General features: G+C 41.9%; 1 pseudogene; it reads left to right on the top strand.

The window, feature by feature from the left end:
• Positions 1-18384: 18384 nt before the first annotated feature.
• On the top strand, positions 18385-18610 carry LOC114501037 (annotated as a pseudogene).
• The last annotated feature ends 267 nt before the right edge of the window (positions 18611-18877 follow it).

The following is an 18877-nucleotide window of genomic DNA, read 5'->3' on the forward strand; positions in this document are numbered from 1 at the left end:
AGAGAGGGGGAAAAGGTATAGAGAATAAGTAGCATAGAATGTAGGTTGAAAATAGATAGGGGGAGGGCAAGAATAGTACGGGAAATGTAGAAACTAAAGAACTCATAAGTATGACACATGGACATGAACTAAAGGGGGAAATGTGGGTGGGAGGGGGTACAGGGTGGAGGGGAGAGAAGGGGGAAATGGGACAACTGTAATAGTATAATCAATAAAATATATTTAAAAAATATTGCAAAACAACACTGTGAAGCCCCAGAATTATTAATTCTTGAAAAAAATCATTTATTAGGTATACAATTTCTGGAACAGATAGACATTTTAACCAACCTCAGTTGACCAACCTGCATTCTATGAACTTGCTTAGGGTCAAATACCTTCCACCATATCAATTAGTATTGTCCATTGTCAGAACTTGGACTAGGGCTTGGACCAAGCCCTCCAATCTGCAATTCAGTGCTTTTGTGTGAAGGATGGTTTCAGGAAAAAGCATCAAAGAGAACAGGGACAAAAAGCTCAGGTAATGTTTTGCTTGTCCAGAAGGCTCAGACTCTAGTTTCTCTTTGCCCTGTCCACAGCTGTGGATTGCGTTGACTCTTTGGTCTAAGGAGGATTTCAAACACCCAGAAAAACACACACACACACACACCTAATACTTGTTTCATTATCTATAATTACACAAATAATTATTCGCTTTCTCAATACCAGAAAAAACAACTTTATCTCACCTAATTAGCACTAAATAGAAGAAACAAAAATTAGCAGCTCTTGGCCAATTATAACCTTTTATTTAGAGTATCAGTTGGAGACTATGTCATTAAAATTTTACATTAAAATTCTACAATAACACCTTTATATTCAAGCTACTCTCATTCAAAAGTCTTGGTTAATTTAAAATTTTCTCAGTTTAGATAGTAGACAAGATAAGAACAGACTATGAAAATAATAAAACGTCAACTTCCAAGCATAATGGCAGTGTAGGTAGATACACTGTGTCTCCTCCCACAACCAACAGAAGGACAACAACAAATTTAAAAACAAAAAAACTAAGACCTGACAGAAAATTGAACTGTATGGAAGTTTGACAATCAAGGAGTTAGAGAAGAAACATACATTCAGATGGGTGTTGGGGGGGGGGGGAGATGGGAAGCCAGGCAGAGAGGACTTGAGGCAAGGTGGCAGCTGGCAGACCGGTTGGTCTCATATTTGCATTCAGATAAACTGGGATGAACAACTGGGGATCAAGACAGACCATGCAACCCAGGGTCCCAGTGAGGTGAAATAAAGCCTCAATATCTTTGACCAAAAAAGCCTGTAGGGGTTGAGGTGGCAGGAAAAACTCCTAGCCTCACAGGAGAGTTTGTTGGAGACAGAGTCCTAGAACGTATACAAAACCATCCCCCTCCCTGGGAATCAGCACCAGAAGGGCCCGATTAGCTTGTGGGTGATGGGGGAGGTGACTGGAAGCCAGCAGAGAGCTAAGCAAGCAGCATTGTTCCCTCTAGGAACCCTCCCCCACATACAGTGCCACAACACAGAAAGGCGGGTTGCCCCACCCTGGCAAATACCTAAAGCTCTGTCCCTTACTACATAACAGGCATGCCAAGACAAAAAAAAAAATTGGCCCAAATGAAAGAACAGATCAAAGTTCCAGAAAAAAATACAACTAAACAATGAAGAGATAGCCAACCTATCAGATGGACAGTTCAAAACACTGGTAATCAGGATGCTCAAAGAGATGGTTGAGTATTGTTGCAAAATAGAGGAAAAAGTGAAGGCTAAGAAAAGTGAAATAAAAGAAAATGTACAGGAACCAACAGTGATGGCAAGGAAGCCAGGACTCAAATCAATGATTTGGAGGAGAAGGAAGAAATAAACATGTGACCAGAACAGAATGAAGAAACAAGAATTCAAAAAAATGGGGAGAGGCTTAGGGACCTCCAGGACATCTTTAAATGTTCTAACATGCGAATTATGGGGGTGCCAGAAGGGGAAGAGGAAAATCAACAAATGGAAAAGTTATTTGAACAAATAATAAAGGAGAACTTCCCCAATATTGCAAGGAAAATAGACTTCCAGGAAGTCCACGAAGCTCGGAGAGTCCCAAAGAAGTTGGACCCAAAGAGGACCACACCAAGGCACATCATAATTACATTACTCAAGATGAAAGATAAGGAGAGAATTTTAAAAGCAGCAAGAGAAAAGGAGACAGTTACCTACAAAGGAGTTCCCATAAGACTATGAGCTGATTTCTCAATAGAAACCTTGTAGGCAGGAAAGGGCTGGAAAGAAGTATTCAGAGTCATGAAAGGCAAGGACCTACTTTTAGAGAGAGGGGAGGGGAGGGAGAAAGGGAGAAAAACATTAATGTGTGGTTGCCTCTTGTGTGCCCCTAACTTGGAACCTGACATGCAACCCGGGCATATGCCCTGACTAGGAATTGAACTGGCAAACCTTTAGTTTGCTGTCAATCCACTGAGCCACACCAACCAGGGCTCTCTTGCTGCTTTTAAGATTCTGTCTTTATCTTTAATCTTTGGCATTTTAATTATGATGTGTCTTGGTGTGGCCCTCTTTGGGTCCAACTTGTTTGGGATTCTCTGTGCTTCTTGGACTTGTATGTCTATTTCCTTCATCAAATTAGGAAAGTTTTCTTTCATTATTTTTTCAAATAAATTTTTAATTTCTTGCTCTTCCTCTTCTCCTTCTGGCACCCATGTGATTTGGGTGTTGGTATGCTAAAAGTTATCCCAGAAGTTCCTAAGCCTCTACTCAGTTTTGGGTTTTTTGAATGTTCATTTCTTTCTTTTGTTCCAAATCATTGATTTGAATCCCAGCTTCCTTCCCTTCACTGTTGGTTCCCTGTATATTTTTCTTTGTTTCACTTAGTGTAACGTTCATTTCTTCCTTTATTTTGTGGCAGTACTCAATGATTTTCCTGAGCATCCTGATTACCAGTGTTTTGAACTCTGCATCTCATGGGCTGGCTCTCTCCATTTTGTTTAGCTCTTTTTCTGGGTGGTGGTTCTATTCTTTCATTTGGTCCATATTGCTTTGTCTCCTCAATTTGGCAGCCTCTCTGTGTTTGTTTCTGTGTATTAGATACAGCTGCTTTTACTCTGTCTTAGTAGCATGGCCTATGTAGAAAAGGCACTGTAGGATTTAACTTCAGGCCAAGATGGACACATAGGTAGACACACTGTGCCTCCTCGCACAACCAAGATAGGGACAATAACAATTTAGAAACAGAACAACAACCAGAACTGACAGAAAATTGAACTGTATGGAAGTCAGACAACCAAGGAGTTAAAATAGACACGTTCATACCGGTAAGAACAGAGTCGGGCAGCTGGGCGCGGGTCATGGTGCAGAGAGTGTTGGGACCAGGCACGTAAGGCATCTGGGGTGCCGCAAGACCACAGTGGGTGGACCCTGGGCATGCAAGCGGCAGCTGGCAGACCCCGGCCGAGAGGTGGCAACCAGCAGACCCAGCAAGGTGGCGATTGTGAAACCAGGCACTGTGCACAATCCAGGATCCCAGCTCTGGGAAATAGAGCCTTGGGTCACTGATTGAAAACACCTGTGGAAGGTTGCGGTGCAGGGAGAGACTCCAAGCCTCAAAGGAGAGGTCGTTGGAAAGTCCCATGGTGTGCACAAGCCCACCCACATGGGAATTGGCACCAGGGGGACCCAGTTTGCTTGAGGGAAGCAGCGGAAGTGACTGAGGTCCGATGAAGAGCAGAGGGAGCGCCATTGTTCCCTCTGAGACCCCGCCCCCAACCCACATACAACGACACAACCCAGCAACAGGGTACTCTGCCCTGGTGAACACCTAAGGCTCTGCCCCCCATACGTATGAGGCATGACCAGACCAAAGGCGGGGGGCTGTGGGGGGGGAGATGGCTCTAACAGAAGAACAAATGAGAACCCCACAACCAGTACTTTTAAGCGACTGAGAGATAGCCAACCTATCAGATGCACAGTTCAAAGCACTGGTGATCACGATGCTCACAGAATTGGTTGAGCAAATTACATGAAATTAGATTAGAATTTTGGTTGAAAATTAGATGAAAAAATGAAGGCTACAATAAGTGAAATGAAGAAAAATGCACAGGACACCAATAGTGATGGAATGAAAGCTGTGTCTCACATCAACGGAGTGGACCAGAAGGAAGAAAAAAGAATGAAGAAATAAGAATTCCAAAAAATGAAGAGAGGCTTAGGAACCTCCAGGACATCTTTAAACATTCCAACATCTAAATTATAGGGGTACCAGAAAGAGAAGAGGAAGAGCAACAAGTGGAAAACTTATTTGAACAAATAAATAATAAAGGAGAACTTCCCCATTCTGGCAAAGGAAACAGACTTCCACGAAGTCCAAGGAGCTCAGAGAGTCGCAAAGAAGTTGGACCCAAGAAGAAACACACCAAGGCACATCATAATTACATTAGCCAAGGTAAAAATGAAGGAGAGAATTCTAGAAACAGCAAGAGGTAAGGAGACAGTAATCAACAAAGGAGTTCCCATTAGATTGTCAGCTGATTTCTCAAAAGAGACCTTGCAGGCAAGAAGGGGCCATAAAGAAGTATTCAAGGTCATGAAAGGCAAGGACCTACATCCCAGATTGCTCTATCCAGCAAAGCTTTCATTTAGAATGGAAGGGCAGAAAAGGTCTTCTCAGATAAGGTCAAGTTAAAGGAATTCACCATCACCAAGCCCTTATTTTATGAAATGTTAAAGGGACTTACCTAAGAAAAAGAAGATAAAAAACATGTATAGTAAAATGACAGCAAACTCACAATTATTAACAACCTCACCTAAAACAAAAACAAAAAGGAACTAAGCAAACAACTAGAACAGGAACAAAATCACAGAAATGGAGATCACATGGAGGGTTAGCAACAGGGGAGTGGGAGAAGAGACGGGAAAAGGTACAGAGAATAAGTAGCATAAATGGTAGGTAGAAAATAGGGGGATGGCAGGAATAGTGTGGGAAATGTAGAAGCTAAAGAATTTATGACACATGGACATTAACTAAACGGGGGAATGTGGGTGGGAGAGGGTATGCAGGTTGGAGAGTAATGAAGGGGGTAATGGGACAACTGAAATAGCATAATCAGTAAAATATATTTTTAAAATAATAATAATAATAATAATAAAAGGCACTGTAAATTGTGTGGGGTGGAGCCTTACGTAATTGCCAGAGCAGGGCAGCCTGCTTCACCACTCTGTGGCTCTGTGTGGGGGAGGGCTCAGAGAGGGGCAATGCTGCTGTCTGGCTTCTGGAGGTTTGCCTGGCATTTGCCCTGTTTCTAGTCACTTCACTCTCTTCCTGTATGCAATTGGTGTCTTTCCTGTTGCTGCCCTGGGGTTTGCGTATTCTAAGACCTTTCAGGCCCTTTAGTAGTAAAAATCCTGCAGTTTCTTCCACCACCCCAACCTCCACTGTTTTTAGAGCTGGAGGTAATGGTGGTTTATCTTCTCGGTGCTAGAACCCTGGGCTACTGCCTCTTTTCCTTTTTTCCCCAACTCCACCCCTCCTACCCATCTGGATGAGTGTGGCTTCTTTAAGTCCTTGGTTGTCAGACTTCCATGTAGCTTGATTTTCTGACAGTTCTGGGTGTTATTTGTTTTTGAGATCTGGTTGTAATCGTTTCTATGGTTGTTCAAGGAGGCGAAGTGTATCTACCTGCATCTTCGTCTTGACCTTTACTCACCTTCGTCAGTAAAATGGTTTTGCACCATCGGGTGATCCAGCTCCTCAGCTTCACCACAGTGAAGGTGCCCTTGCCCAACATGCCCTCCATGCCATAGAACCTCATGGACCAACCAGCTCTGCAAATGCCTTGGGCCATCTGCCATGACCATGCTGGGCCCCCCTGCTAGACTCTGTGGACTGCAGCACAGGCGGGCGGCGTGGTTGAGCTCCAGCGACTGCCACTGGACTATCTCCTCCATTCTGTCCCTCCAGACCCACAGTACCCAGCCAGGTGTGCCCATTGTTGATTCTTGTATGTGCCCTGACCGGGTATTGAACCTGCAACCTTGACATGTTGAGACAATGCTCTAACCAACTGAGCTATCCAGTCAGACAGTTGTATTTTTTAAAAACTTTTTATTATAGAAAATTTCACAAGAGTAGAAAAAATAGCACATGAAATTCCCATATGTCTATTGCATTAGATAGTTATTGCTGCTGTAACAAGTTACCATAAGTTTAGTGGCTTAAAACAATACAAATTTATTCTTTTACAGTTCTGGAGATCAGAAGACTAATCTCTCAATAAGGGTATTGGTAGGGCAGCATTTCTTCTAAAAGTTGCAGGAAAGAATCTGTTCCTTGACTTCTCCATCTTCTAGTGGCTGTCTTCATTCCTTGGCTGGTGACTCCTTTTTCCAAATTAGTAGCATAGCACCTTTTTTCTTTGACTCTGCTTCCATTGTGATAAGATCTCCTTTAAAACATATATTTATTTATTTATTTTAGAGTAGAAGGAAGGGAGAGAGGGAGAGAAACATCATTGTGTGATGGGGTTGCCTCCCGCATGCCCCCCAACTGGGGACCTGGCCCACAACCTAGGCATGTTCCCTTACTTGGAATCAAACTGGCAACTTTTTGGTTTATAGGACAATGTTCAACCAACTGAGCCACACCAGTCAGAGTATGTGTCTGTCTCTGTCTCTCTCTCTCTCTTTTTTTTACTTTGGCCCTCTTGCCTCCCTTTTATAAGAACTTGTGTGATTATATGGGGCCCACCTGGAAAAAATCCAGAATAATCTTCCCATGTCAAGATCCTTAACTTAAGATGGAGGCATAGGTGGTTACACTGTACCTACTCGCACAACCAAAACTAAGGACAACAAGAACTTACAAACAAAAAAACAACCAGAACAGAGAGAAATGAACCGAACAGAAGTCTGAATACCATACATCCAGACCGGTAAGGAGGGGCGGAGTTGGAGGCCTATAGAGAGGGGTTGAAGGGTACCGGCAGGAAAAACCGGTGGCTGGCAGACGCGGGCCCGCAGGGTGCAGACGGCAGTTGTCAGACTCCAGAAGCGCAGGGGCAGCTGACGGACTGGTGGCAGACCCTGGGAGCGGGCGGCAACCAGCAGACCCAGTGAGGCGTGCAAGGCAGCTGGCTGTCTGTAGCCAAACATTCGCGTGCAGACAAACTAAGCGAAAACGGGCAGTGACACAGACCAAGCAACCGAGGGACCCAGCGCTGGGAAACAAAGCCTAAAGGCACCGACTGAAAACACCTGTGGAAGTTGAGGCCAGGAGACTCTCTCAGGCTCACAGGAGGCTCCTTGGGGAAACTCACAGAGTCTGAGAAAGTACACAAACCCACCCACCCAGGAGCCAGCACCAGAAGGGCCCAATTTGCTTGCGGGAAGTGGCAAAGGGGACTGAAGTCCTACAGAGAATGGAACAGGTGCCATTGTTCCCTCTTGGACCCCGGCCCCACATACAACGTCACAACCCAGCGACTGAGGTGCCCCGCCCTGGTGAACACCTAAGGCTCCGCCCCTCATATATAACAGATGCGACCAGACCAAAGGAAAAAAATAAAAAAGATGGCTCAGACAGAGTTAAAAGCCCTAGAGCCAGTTTTTTTAAGTGACCAAGAAATAGCTAACCTATCAGAGGCACAGTTCAAAGCACTGGTGATCAGGATGCTCACAGAATTGATGGACTTTGGTCATAAATTAGATGAACAAATGCAGACGACAATAAGAGAAATGAAGGAAAATGCACAGGGAACCAATAGTGATGGAAAGAAAACTGGGTTTCAAATCAATGGAAGGGACCAGAAGGAGGAAAGAAACAACCAAAAAGAAAGAATGAAGACACAAGAATTCAAAAAGATGGGGAGAGGTTTAGGGACCCCCAGGACATCTTTAAATGTTCCAACATCCAAATTATAGGGGTGCCAGAAGGGGAAGAGGAAAAACAACAAATGGAAAAGTTATTTGAACAAATAAAAGAGAACTTCCCCAATATGGCAAGGGAAATAGACTTCCAGGAAGTCCAGGAAGTTCAGAGAGTCCCAAAGAAGTTGGACCCAAGAAGGAACACACCAAGGCACATCATAATTACATTACCCAAGGTAAAAATGAAGGAGAGAATTCTAGAAGCAGCAAGAGATAAAGGGACAGTTGCCTACAAAGGAGTTCCCATCAGAATGTCAGCTGATTTCTCAAAAGAGACCTTGCAGGCAAGAAGGGGCTGGAAAGAAGTATTCCAAGTCATGAAAGGCAAGGACCTCCATCCAAGATTGCTCTATTCAGCAAAGCTTTCATTTAGAATGGAAGGGCAGATAAAGTGTTTCTCAGATAAGGTCAAGTTAAAGGAGTTCATCATCACCAAGCCCTTATTATATGAAATGTTATATGAAATGTTAAAAGGACTTATCTAAGGAAAAGAAGATAAAAAATATGAACAGTAAAAAAAGACATCAAACTCACAGTAACAACCATACCTAAAACAAAAGCAAACTAAGCAAACAAATAGAACAGGAGTGGAACCACAGAAATGGAGATCATATGAAGAGTTAGCAACAGGGAAGTGAGAGGAGGCGAGAGGGGGAAAAGATATAGAGAATAAGTAGCATGGACAATAGGTAGAAAATAGGGGGAGGGCAGGTATAGTGTGGGAAATGTAGAAGCTAAATAACTTATGACACATGGACATGAACTAAAGAGGGGAATGTGGGTGGGAGGGGGTGGGCAGGGTGGAGGGGAGTAAAGGGGGAAAATAGGACAACTGTAATGGCATAATGAATAAAATATATTTTAAAAATTAAAAAAAATAAAAGGGCAAGTAGTCTAAAAAAAAAAGATCCTTAATCACATCTACAAAATCCTTTTTTTGCTGTGTATATTAACATAGTCACAGGTTCTAGAGATTAGGACATGGCCATCTTTGCAGGTGGTGAGGCGTTAGTTTGTCTTCCACCCATACCAGCCACTCATAGTCACTCTTGTTCCATGTATATTCTAACTGGTTTCAACCTACTACTTTGAATCAAATCCCAGATCGCCTTTCATTTCATCCATAAACATCTGAGCATGTATCTCTAAAAGGTGAGAAAGAGCTCATTTTAAAAACATGACTACATACCATTATCACACCTAAAAAATCAACATGTCAATGTCATTGTTCAGTATCCATTTTTCCCTCATTCTCACATAATTTTTACAGTTGAATCAGGATCACTTGATCAATACAACGCATATGCTTGATGTATCCCTTAAGTCTCTTTAACTTATTAGCTTCTCTGGTGGGCTCTGGTGGGCACCCCACACTGCTTCCTTTTCTATGAAGGGCTTACTGTCTCAGCTGCTGTCAATAGGCAGCATTCAGCCACCAGTTCCCTCAGGGATTGTCTCAGCTGCAGAGAGCTTCCTCACCCAATGCCACACCTCTTTGGGAAGGCCCATGTCTGACAACTTTTGTCAACAAAAAGTAATGAAGGCCTGGCTGTCTTAACCAAACTTTGTCTTAGAGTCAGCTTCCTGAGAAATCCATCCTGTAACTGTTCTTACCAGAAGGGTTTCAATAAAGGAGCAGTTATAATATGAAATTTTGAAACTGAATCACTTCTTACTTGTGATAAGGACATATCACAGGCTGTTAAAATTTTCTTCAGTGATGAATTGTTTGATATATGGTGGAAGGGAATTCCTTATCTGGTGAGATATATGAGGCATTTAAAGAATATAAGCTAACAATATGGGAGGTAACTATAGTAACTCTAAGGACAATGATATTAGTTATCACTAAGAACTAGAGAAAATATTGAAAAGCTGAGAGCACTAATCACCAGTTGTAATCTAAGTGTGAAATCCAGGTCTCCCTGATAGCTTACAAAGAGGCTTTCATCTCTTACAATGGGAGGATAAAGAAAGCCAAGGACCAGGACCAAGACTTAATCATTAGAGTAGCCAAGCTCCAAAGAGAGTTAATTGAAAAAAACAAAAACAACACAAAACAAAACAAAAAAGGAACCTGATACATGGAGTGAGAACATCTAGTTTTATGATCTACAAAATCTTGAACCACTAGATTCCTTCAAACTCCCCAAGCCCAGGAAACCCATACCTGGTAGTTCACACATCATATCAAGTTATTAGCCTATAACGGGGTAAAATTGAGCACAGTGGTGAAGGGCAAATCGTAGGCTCTCAAAGTGCACATCTTCCATGGCCAAGAGAATAAATATTATATTGTGAGGGAGGTGGTGGGAATTAGGGCTATTCTTAAAGATTTTAGATTTCAAGGGTGGTAATTCTCATCACATCTCCATTTAATTTACCAGTCTTGCCCCTGAATACTCCAGATGGATTTGGGAGTGTAGGGAACCACTTCCCAAGGCATGGGAATGTAGCTCAGCACCCACGTGGAAAACCAGTGGGAGCAAGTTGGCATGCAAGACCACCCCCACAAAGAAGTTCTCCCATGGGAGTTCAGGCCTGCATTATACCTAAGCTGCTTTGTGACTTGCTCTTCCTAAAACTCCCTCACCCTGAGTTCAGGCGGGGAGCACTTGTTGCATTCTTTAAAGTAATTTCCTGAAGTCTGTGTTAATTCTCCCAAGGATTGAAGTGTAACCAGACCTGTTACTCTTATTGTTCCCTTGCATTTGCAACATTTTTTCCTCGCTGATCTGTAAGAAGTAATTAGTAACATCCCTTCCATTGCTATCTGTAAAAATAATTACCTAAAGGAAATCTAAGTATAATGAGTGAAAACCTTCTTTGATGTATGCTATTAGAAAGCCAATAAAAGCTTGTCAAGGCAAGGTTCGGTGCACTCTCCCCTTGAGACAGTAGCTGTGTCATCCCTTTTCCTCCAGAGGACTCAGTAGTCTGTGTGAATTTATCTCATCTCATCCATAACACCATGGACACTGCCCACGTCTTGGGAGAATGATAGTAGACTACCAAACTCAACCAGCTGCAAAATCAATACTACCAACTGTAGCATTGTCCCAGATGGGCTATCTTTGCTAGAGTAGATTCACAGGGACCTAGATACATGGTATATGGTTTTTGATTTTGTGAATGCCTTCTTTCCATGTACATCAGAAAAGAGAATCAAAAGTTTGCACATGGTATGGACAACAGTAAAACTTACAATTTTGCCCTACAGCTGAGTTAATGCTCTTGTCCTTTGTCATACTGTAGTCCAAAGAGGTGTAGACTATCTTAACATCCTGCAAAACATTTGGTTAATTGATAAATGACATAATCTATGATAAATGACTGGCTATTATTCTGGAAGCCTTTATAAGACACTTGTACTTCAGAGGTGGGAAATAGACCCTATGAAGACTCGGGAACTTTCCACAAGAGTAGAAGTTTTTAAAGGGTCAAGTGATCAGATTCATGCTGAGACATTGCATCTTACTCTGCATAGTAAGAGACATTGCCTCTTACCATGCAGAAGGAAGAGCAGATACTGGAAGGCCTCTCGGGTTCTGAAGACAACTTAAGTTCACACTGGATAATACTCTTCTGACCTATATACCAGATTTCTAAAAATGAAAGTGGTCCAGATTGTGGTGCAGGTGGCCTTACTGCTTGGACCAAAAATCAGCAGACTCTACTCTTAGACATATCAGTAGTGGAAAAGACATACTGTGGAGTTTACGGCAAGACCCAATAGGAGAATCACAAACAACTTCTAGCATTCTGAATCAAAGTTGTTCCACTTATAGCAGGGAGTTTTATGCTTTTTAGAAAACAGTTTCTGGCATGATACTTGGCACTGGTAGAGGTGAAGAGCCTGACTATGAAGCACCAAATGACCATGTATTGTAGCTACAACTGCTCTTCATGAATTGGTTTCCATTAGAGCCACCAAATATAGCAGCACTTTCACAAGATAGAGTGATGCATCCAGTATTGAGCACAAGTGAGTCCAGGAGCAAGAGGAAACTGTGTAGGCAGGACGTTTGGAATCCTATGTCTTCCAATGCTATTGTACCAATACCTCTTCCTTTGCTCACACCTATGTCACACTTTCCATAAGTCACACTTTTGACTAACTGAGAAAGAAGAAGAAAAACATGCCAGGCTTGATTCATGATGGATTGGTTCAGTGTGTGTGCGTGCAGGCCAAAAATGACCAGCAGTTGCACCAAAGCCTTGAAAGACAGTGGTAGGGAAAACTGCCTTATGGACAGAGCTTTGAGTGGTGCACTTTTACAAAGATGCTCTCTTTGACCTAATTTAAGTCAGGTTCCTTTGAGCCTGAGCAGGCCTCATCCTTGGGCATGTCTCAGAGCCCAGTTTTAGTAAGAACCCTGCTAAGTCAGTTTGGCCCAAATCTCTAATTCTTGATATCTGATTAAATTACTCATCCCTTATCATCTCCCAGGTAATCTGGTCACCCTGGTCCACCTTCAGCAGAATCCTGTTAGGCCAGAATCCCCTAATATTTCTTAGTTATTTTCCATCCACTGGTCCCACCCTGCTTCTTGTCTATAAATTCCCATTTTTCTTGTTGAATTTGGAATTAAACCCAGTTCTTTTTTGTCTTTTTTCTTGAATTTACTGGGGCAACATTGGTTAATACAGTTATGTAGGTTTCAAGTGTACAGTTCTATAATGCATCGTTTGTAGATGGTAGTGTGTGTCCACCACCCCAATTTTAAACCCAGTTCTATATGGAGGATTCTTTTCCTCCATTGTGTGGTTGCTCAGTAAAATCTCTTTTTACTCTTTTAATTGCTGTTCAGTTCTTGTTTTTCTCTGACAAATTGGTTGTTCTACACTTTATGTAGAATGAGAAATGGAATGAAGTTAGAATATACAGACCCTTATGCAGTATTAAATGCCTTAGCTATTCATTAAGGGTGTGAAAGTAGGAAGATTTAGGACAAAGAAGTCTGGGTAGAGGTACCGGATGAACATATGGGGTAGGGCACAAAGTATAAAGGTCTTTTTATTATGTTAATGTTGACAAGAGCAGCTACCTCAGAAGAGGCACTAAACTAAACAGAGAAAATTACCCTACCAGTTGGCATCAAACAATCTTTGCTGTTGGCCACCCAGTTCTGGCATGAAGGACATATGAGCAAAGTGGCCATGGTGGCAGGAATGGAGGCTGTGTTTAGACCCAACAGCATGGGCCACCACTTATTAAGGATGAATGTCCATCATTGAAAGTTGAATCTACCAGCAGAAGAGACCAACATGGAGTCATTCATAATTGGCCCCTTTGTGGCAAGTTGACTATGTTGGAAAAGTCAACTGTTAATTCTAGCAGGAATAGACACATATATTGGTATGGGTTTGCCTTTCTTGCAGTGACTCAGCCTAACATGCCACATATTAATTACCACATAGACTAGGGACCCACTTTATGTCAAAAAATGTGAAGGAGAGGGCCCGTGATGATGTACTGCACCACCCAGAAGCTGCTGACCTGACAGAACACTGGAATGGCCTGTTAAAAGCAGAGTGGGGGAGCGTTTGAGACCTGACTTCCCAGCATGTCATCAATTTGGCTCAAATAAACTCTTACACAAATTCTCTATAGGTTTAGATGTTTCTTATGTGGACAACCTCTAGGTCTTTTCCCTGCAGTCTCCTGTGCTGGGAAACTCTCCCATGTCTGCTTCATTTCTTTTAGTTGGTCCAATCATTCCTTACTGTGTGGTTGAAGAAACCTTCTGACTATGAAACCTGCCATAGGTCTCTTCTTTTGTCCATCACATTACTGTGTCCTAAAGTTCTTGTTTGTGTTATAGTTCAATAGCTTTTCTGCTCCTTAAGATAACTTCCTTGAGTGAGTCTGCTTTCTTTTCATTGTTGACACTTCTAATCTTAACACAGTGCCTGACATAGCATAAATATTTTAGGAAAAAGTTATTGATCATCTAAACTATAGCTAACTTTTATTATATCATTAAAATGTACTGATAACTGTACAATATTACTTGTATCACTAACTTTCTTGCTTCAGTGAGGAATGTCTCATATATATAAAACTGTATTACAGATTTTTACATGTGTAATATTTCCTAAAAATGAAATTATATAAACAAATTTGGGTTAAAATATTTTGAGGAATACTTCTTTTTTAAAGATTTTAGAGAGGGGAAAGGAAGGAGAAAGAGAGAGAAACATCAATGTGTGGTTGCCTCTTATGCACCCCCTACTGGGAACCTGGCCCACAACCCAGGCATGTGCCCTGACTGGGAATTGAACAAGCCTGTGCTCAATCCACTGAGCCACACCAGCCAGGGCTTGGGAATATTTCTTATATAGACTACTTATATGAAGTCTGTCCAGAAAAATCCCAGACATTGTTAATATAATGAGAATAGTTTGTGTGACATCGATGTAACCTGGCAGCCAAGGAGAGTGGACTGGAATGCATATGTGTGAACAATGATGACTTCACTGTACTAGTAAGTGAGAGTGGTAGACACCATTAGTGAGCATGTGTACTGTGTGGCCTTTACATTCAAAATGACTGAGCAAGTAGAGCAACAAATCTGAATCAAATTTTGCATTAAGCTTGAACATTCCTCCGTGGAAACTATTTGGATGATTCAGAAGGCCACAGTTATGGGCAACTGGTGACTGGTAGCTTCATCACTACCAGTGCTCCCACTCATGCATCATGTCTTGCGCAGAGTTTTTTGGCAAAACATCAAATCACCCAGGTGACTCAGCTCCCCTATAGCCCAGATTTGGTGCCCTGTGACTTCTGGCTTTTCCCAAAACTAAAATCACCTTTGAAAGGGAAGAGATTTCAGACCATCAGTGAGATTCAGGAAAATACAAAGGGGCAGCTGATAGCAATTGGGAGAACTGTGTGAGATGCCAAGGTGCCTACTTTGAAGGAGACTGAGGCATCATTGTCCTATGTACAGTGTTTCTTGTATCTTGTATCTTCAATACATGTCTCTATTTTCATATACATGACTGGATACCTTTTGGACAGACCTTGTATGTCAACTTAGTTCCTGTGGTTTATGTCTTGTTAAACCAAAGTCAGTGAAGGAAATAAAACAATAGGGATATTTCCTTATTTTATGTGCACATCTATGATTTATAAGTATAAATTAGTAAAGCAACCAATAAATATAGAAATAACTTCAAAAAAAAGTTAGAAGCCATGGCTGGTGTGGTTCAGTGGATTGAGCACTGGTCTGCGAACCAAAGGGACCCTGGTTTGATTCCCAGTCAGGGCACATGCCTGGGTTGCAGGCCAGGTTCCTAGTAGAAGGTGCTCAAGAGACAATCATAAATTGATGTTTCTCTTTCTCTCTCTCTAAAAATAAATAAATAAAATCTTAAAAAAATAAAAGTAGAGCTGAAATGTATGAGCCAGTATTTATTACCTTATGGGGACACTTTTAATAAAATGATGGTACTGCCTTAAAAACATTAAATTAATTGAAGCAAACTAGTCACAAAAGACAGCATATTGTATAATTCCACTCCATTTCATAATTCCATTTATGAAATGTCCACTATTGACAAATATAGAGACACAAAGTAGATTAGTGGTTGTTTAGGACTCAGGTGGTATAAGCATGGGGAGTGGTGTTGGAAGTAACAGTGCCTGGGGATTTCTTTTTGAGGTGACAAAAAATGTTTCAAAACTAATTGTGATAATGATTGCACAACTCTGAGTTTCTGAAAAAAACATTTAATTGTGCATTTTATTTTATTTCATTTCTTTAAATGGAGATGAGGGTTTTTTTTTACATTTTTTATTGCTGTTCCAGTACAGTTGTCTTCATTTTCCCTCCACCACTCTCCGCCAACTCCAGTTAGTTTTGTGTTTTTTTAAGATTTTATTTATTTATTTTTACAGAGGGGAAGGGAGGGAGAAAAAGACGGAGAAAAACATCAATGTATGGTTGATTTTCACACACCCTCTACTGAGGACCTGGCCCACAACCCAGTCATGTGCCCTGACTGGGAATCAAGCCAGGGACCCTTTGGTTCGCAGGCCAGAGCTCAGTCCACTGAGCCACACAAGCCAGGGCTAATTGTGCATTTTAAATGGATAAATTATATGGCATGTGAATTATATGTAAATAAAGAAGTACCAAAAACTTTTTAAAAACACAATGATACTACTTCTGGCCAAGATGGAGGCATAGGTGGACGTACCATACCTCCATGCACAAGCAAGATTGGAACAACAATTTAGAGGTAGAATAACACCCAGAACTGACAGAAAATTTATCTGAATGGAAGTCAAGGAGATAAATGGATAGCCAAGAAGTTGAAATAGACCCGTTCATACAGACCGGTAGGAGGGGCGGAGACGAGCAGCCAGGTGTGAGTTGCGGCATGGAGAACAGGGAGAATTTGGTGCATAAGGCATCTGGGGCGTGCAAGATTGCAGCGGGTGGACCCTGAGTACGCAAGTGGCAGCTGGCAGACCCAGTGGAGTGGTGATTGTGGAGCAGGGAATAGCATGCAACCCAGGATCCCAGAGAAGGGAGTGAGGTCCCACAGAGAACGGAGCTATCCCCATTGTTCCCTCTCGAGCCCGCCCCCACATACAAAGTCACAATCTAGCAACTGGGGTACTGAGGCCTGGTGAACACCTAAGGCTTCGCCCCTCACTGTAACAGGAGAGACCAGACCAAAAAAAAAAAAAAAAAGAGGGAGAGAGAGAGAGATGGCTCAAACAGAAGAACAAATCAATGCCCCAGGACTCATCCTTTTAAGCGACCAAGAGACAGCTAACCTATCAGATGCACAGTTCAAACCACTGGTGATCAGGAAGCTCACAGAATTGGTTGATTTTGGTCGCAAATTAGATGAGCAAATGCAGGGTACCATAAAAGAAATGAAGGAAGATGCACAGGGAACCAATAGTGATGGGAAGGAAACTGGCACTCAAAACAATAGAGTGGACCAGAAGGAAGAAAAAAAACAACCAAGCAGGAAAAAATGGAGAAATAAGAATTCAAAAAAATGAGGAGAAGCTTAGGAACCTCCAGGACATCTTCAAACATTCCAACATCTGAATCATAGGGGTACCAGAAGGAGAAGAGGAAGATCAACAAGTGGAAAACTTATTTGAACAAATAATAAAGAAGAACTTCCCCATTCTGGCAAAGGAAACAGATTTCCAGGAAGCCCAAGAAGCTCAGAGAGTCCCAAAGAAGCTGGACCCAAGAAGAAACACACCAAGGCACATCATAATTACATTAGCCAAGGTAAAAATGAAGGAGAGAATCCTTGAAGAAGCAAGAGATAAGGGGACAGTCACCTACAAAGGAGTTCCCATCAGACTGTCAGCTGATTTCTCAAAAGAGACCTTGCAGGCAAGAAGGGGCTGGAAAGAAGTATTCAAGATCATGAAAGGCAAGGACCTACATCCCAGATTGCTCTATCCAGCAAAACTTTCATTTAGAATGGAAGGGCAGATAAAGTGTTTCTCAGATAAGGTCAAGTTAAAGGAGTTCATCATCACCAAGCCTTTATTTTATGAAATGTTAAAGGGACTTATCTAAGAAAAGAAGATAAAAAAAATGTATAGTAAAAGGACAGCAAACTCACAATTATTAACAACCACACCTAAAGCAAAACTGAAAGAAACTAAGCAAACAACTAGAACAGGAACAGAACCACAGAAATGGAGATAACATGGAGGGTTAGCAACGGGGGAGTGGGAGGAGGAGAGAAGGGGAAAAGGTACAGAGAATAAGTAGCATAGATTGTAGGTAGGAAATAGATAGGGGGAGGGTAAGAATAGTATGAGAAATGTAGAAACTAAAGAACTTATGACACATGGACATGAACTAAACGGGGGGGATGTGGGTCGGAGAGGGTGTATAGGGTGGAGGGGAGTGAAGGGGGAAATGGGACAACTGTAATAGCATAATCAATAAAATATATTTAAAAAACAATGATACTAATAATTATTTTATATATAATAGACTCGCCTGGGCCGGTCGCTCAGTTGGTTGGAGCATCATCCCATATGCCAAAGGTTGCGGGTTTGATCCCTGGTTGGGGTGCCTAAGGAAGGCAACCGATAGATGTTTCTGTCTCACGTAGATGTTTCTCACATTGATGTTTTTTTTCTCTTTCTCTCTTCCCCTTCCACTCACTCTCTAATCAATAAAAACAGATTCTTGTGTGAGGATTAAAAAAACAAAGTATTTTTTAGATATGACAGACTGAGAATTCCAACCCTTTGACGCATAGCCCTCGCTACACTATGCACATACATTTATGGTTCCTGGTGATAACTGTTTCCAGCACTGCTGTTGAAACATGATGGCCTACCCTCATTTGAGCACCTACCCATTCAGTCAGATGATGTTGGTCATTGCCAGCTATCCCCAATAGCTGTATTATCTCTCTTTGTTGTATTAAAACATTCTTCCTTTAATTACTTCTCAACCTTTTGGCTAAGATCAAGTGTAGTATCTGTTCTTGATCAGTTTAAAACATTCTTCCTTGACTCTAAGAATGGGACCATTTCAAAGAGTCATGACCATTTACAATGAACCAGTAAGACAACCATTATCGAAAGTTAGTTTTTGGTGCCCTGGCTGGTGTGGCTCAGTGGACTGAGTACCAGCCTGCGGACTGAAAGGTTGACAGTTTGATTCCTGGTCAGGGCACATGCCTGGGTTGCGGGCCGGGTCCCCAGTTAGGGGCATGAGCGAGGCAACAATCAGTTGCCTCACTCTATATGACATGTGTAACTGGTTATATGTGCAGAAGTCATGACATTTTGTGTGTGTGCATGTCAAGTCAAAGTTTAATAAGCTCCTACTATATGCAAGTCTGAAGCATGGCAAAGATGAACCAACTAGAAAAGTTACAAATTCTGAATTATCTGTTAAGGTATAGTACATTACCATGATCCCTTTTCTAC

This window comes from Phyllostomus discolor, chromosome 6 (assembly GCF_004126475.2).
Source record: "Phyllostomus discolor isolate MPI-MPIP mPhyDis1 chromosome 6, mPhyDis1.pri.v3, whole genome shotgun sequence".
Taxonomy (NCBI): domain Eukaryota; kingdom Metazoa; phylum Chordata; class Mammalia; order Chiroptera; family Phyllostomidae; genus Phyllostomus; species Phyllostomus discolor.